Here is a 3,787-nt window from a genome sequence, read left to right as displayed (position 1 = left end):
AAAGCTCATGTGAAAATGTCTTGAGAAGCTCAGGTAGCTTTTTGGTGGAAACATAGTTGGCAATTGGATACCTCGACCTTCTTTCCTCAATGTCTGGAGAATATCTATTTGGTGGCTTGCCCCAGTTATGCCTGAAAGGTAAGTTATATGCAGCGGAAATATCTATGTTATTTATAACTGAGGGTATGCCGATATTACTTACTTCAGGAATATTCTCAAGAGATGGACCTGTAGGTACTGAGAGACGCCGGAAGAAAAGAAGTGGATGCCGAGGAAGGGTAGAATGGTGTGGACTCCAGAAATGTGACATCCATAGTTACATAAGTACGTTGAGTAGTAGGGTCATAGCATCGATAGCCTTTTTGATGTGTAGCATAGCCCAAGAATAGGCACCGAAGAGCACATGGGTCAAGTTTTGTACATTGGTTCTTAGGAAGGTGTACATATGCCACACATCCAAATATGTGAAGAGGGAGCATTAGGGCTGTATGTAGAGAGACCGAGGCTGATAGGGATTGTAATGGGGTTTGAAAATTTAAGATTTTGGAAGGAGACAGTTGATCAAATGGACAGGAGTGGTAACGACATCGGGCCAATGTCGTGTGGGGACATAAGCGCCAAGGAGGAGAGCCCGGGCAATCTCAAGAATATGTCAGTTTTTTTGTTCAGCTACCCCATTTTGTTGTGGGGTTTGGGGACATGAGGTCTCGTGTATAAGGCCATGTTGTTGAAAATAGGACTGAAAGTAGCAATTAACATACTCTCCACCATTGTCTGAATGGAGAATCCAGATCTGAGCAGAAAATTGGGTCTGAATCATAGCATGGAATGATTGAAAGGTCGTAAATACTTCATCCTTATGTTTTAGTAAATATAGCCAGGTCATGCGGGTGCAGTTATCAACAATTATCACAAACCAACATACACCAGATACAATAGATAAAGGAGATGGTCCCTATACATCAAAATGAATTAAAGCAAAAGGGGTATCACTTTTATTCATGCTTAACGGATAAGTAGCCCTATGACTTTTGGCTAAAATACAAGTATCACATTTAAAATTAAGAGTTTTCTACATTGGAAAATAACTCAGGAAACAAATGCTTTAGATACCTGAATGACGGATATCCCAAATGACGATGCCATAGCCAAATTTGTCGAGTCTTGGAACCAAGCGAAGAAGATACATGATGTGCTCGATCCAAAATAAAATCTTCCATGTAGTACAACCCCCCCCCCCTTCTTAGTACCATGCCCAATTATCTCCTTGGTGAGAATATCCTGAATAAGATAAAAATCGAAAAACATTTGCACACACACAATTTAGTTCTGTAGTAATTTGACTAACAGATAATAATTTATGGGACAAAGAGGGAACAAGTAAGGTATTGGATAAATGAAGAAAGGGTGATAGGGTCACAGATCCAGCTCCTATGATCGGTGAGACTACCCCTTGGCATTCACAATGCTAGTTCGTCTTGGAGATGAATGGTGAGAGAGATCCACGGGGTCAAAAGTCATATGATTCGTGGCCCCAGATCGAGAAGCCAATCACCATGGCCAGCATCGTGGTGATGACTAAGCAGGGCGTGACAGAGATTACCTTGATCCATAATAGAGAAGTCCTGTTGAAAGGGAATGGTGGGTGGGATTAGAGAGAGATAAGGTTCAGCTACCACTATAACAACCTTGCCTGTGCCTTCAGTCGTACCAATAGTATCCCATTTTTTTCGAGCTTGGAGTTCGTGTCACCAATCAGGGTATCCATGCAACTGAAAATAGTTTTCACGTGTGTGCTTCGTATTGCCGCAATGAAAGCATTTAAGACTATCAGATGAGGAGCGGGTTTTAGCAACTGATTTCCCAATATGCTGGGAAGCTGACCCAAACTTGAGACTTCTTGAAGCAAGCATTGCTCTTAGAGGTGGTTCTGGTCATTGGCATTCATTACTGCTTGGCGAAGGGCCTCCTTGCGGACATGAGCATAAGTTTGCTCCACGGTGGGAAACGGGTGTAGTTGCAACACATCGCTGTGAATATTGTCCAATTTGTCATCAAGACCATCCAAGAATGCATAAACCCTTTCTTCTTGGAGAAGATTATTATATCGTTGAATATCGACAGGGCACTCCATCGAATTTGGACGTCGAAAGTGGATCTCACGCCATAGGCCTTGCAAGGCAGTGTAGTATTTTTTCAAGGAGCCACCTGCTTGGCGGAGTCGTGAGACACGACGTCGGAGATCATAGACTTGGGAGGTATCACCTCCATCAAAATAGGGGGTGACGACAAAGTCCCAGACTAGTTTGACTATGGGAAAATGAATGAAATTGCCAATTAGTGCTAGATCCATAGAGTTGATCAGCCAACCTTTGACAACAACATTGTCAGTGTGCCATTTTCAGAATGATGGATTGGTCGGAGATGGTGGAGTTAGTTTGCCATTGATATATCCCAACTTGTATTTTCCAGAGATGTTCATCTCGACAACTTCGGACTATAAGGAATGGTTGGAACCATCCAACTTGATGCCAATCGGTAGAGCCGCAGATTCAGAAATCATGGTTGTAACTTGAGTTTTGGACAGACCTTTGGCCATTTTGGTCATGAATGCTTTAGAGAAAAGCATATTATGATCAGTGGGAGATTCATTCGTCTGGGTTGGGGTTTCGGTGGCTGCCATAGGAGAAGGTGGTGGGTGGTGGGTGGAAGGAGGCTAAAATCTAGTGATGGATGTGAATAGAGAACCAGATCATGAGTTGCTCTGATACCATGTCAATTTTTTTATTGTATTCTCTATATTAATTAATCATTTACAGAGATATTGTATACATATATAGAGAGACTTTCTATGTTATTTTTGGCTACACAGATTTTAGGGTTAGAATCATGGCTATTCCTGTAATCTTTTTGATTTATTTCTTAATTTACTCCTTACACCAATGTTTCTTAATTTACAGCTCACACCAACAGTGCCCTTCAATGACAATCATTTGTCCTTTTCATTCATCAACCATCCCATCCCTCTATCTATCTATCACATTTTATGTGGCATGACCACTACATAGAATTGGAGGCACTATCCCATCAAGTAATTGAGAACATACATTCTCTTTATACATATATCAATTAAATCGATCAATTTATTATCTAATTTCTTATATATCAATCAATGTAATTTCACCTTTAAAGTAATTAAAAATTCATAAGGCATAAACCAATTCCATTCGATGGTTTTGATTGAGTTGAAAGACTTGGAAAACACGATAAAATCATAAGATGTAAAAATTAAAAATCTGTGAAAATTTGACCAAGTGTTGAAAAAATGATTTTTTCAAAGTTCTCGAAATTGAAATAGGTTTTTTTTTTACATGAAAGCCCTCGATAACATGAGAAACATTATATAATTTTTATTACTTAATTCAAAGGAAAGTTTAAGATATTGCATTTTAAAAATTGAGTGAAAACATCGAATTTTACATTTTGTTTTTGAAATCAAAAATCATATTTTGATATGATGAGATTTGGATTTTAAAATCATTCCCAACATTTTCGAAATGAGGGTAAAATCTTAATTTTATTAAAGAACTTATAGTAATTGAAAATTACTTAAATATTTTTTATGAAATAAAGGTAGGAAATGGGTATAAATACTATATGGAAGTGACACAAAAAAAATTGGAATTAAACTCAACATTTGAATTTATTTATTTTTTTGAATTGCTGATTTTTCGTTGAAACTTGACAAAAATCAATCCAAAGCTTATATTACTAATAAAATGCATAA

The 3,787-nt window shown here is 38.2% G+C and overlaps 1 pseudogene; it reads right to left on the bottom strand.

The window, feature by feature from the left end:
• Window positions 1–1,918: 1,918 nt before the first annotated feature.
• Window positions 1,919–2,599, bottom strand: LOC147384420 (uncharacterized; annotated as a pseudogene).
• Between the last annotated feature and the right edge of the window lie 1,188 nt (window positions 2,600–3,787).

This window comes from Akebia trifoliata, chromosome 15 (genome assembly GCF_017979445.1).
Source record: "Akebia trifoliata isolate Shusen 1 chromosome 15, ASM1797944v1, whole genome shotgun sequence".
In the NCBI taxonomy this organism is placed as follows: domain Eukaryota; kingdom Viridiplantae; phylum Streptophyta; class Magnoliopsida; order Ranunculales; family Lardizabalaceae; genus Akebia; species Akebia trifoliata.
Note: the sequence above shows the minus strand (reverse complement) of the source record. Positions and strands in the feature narration are given on the sequence as shown.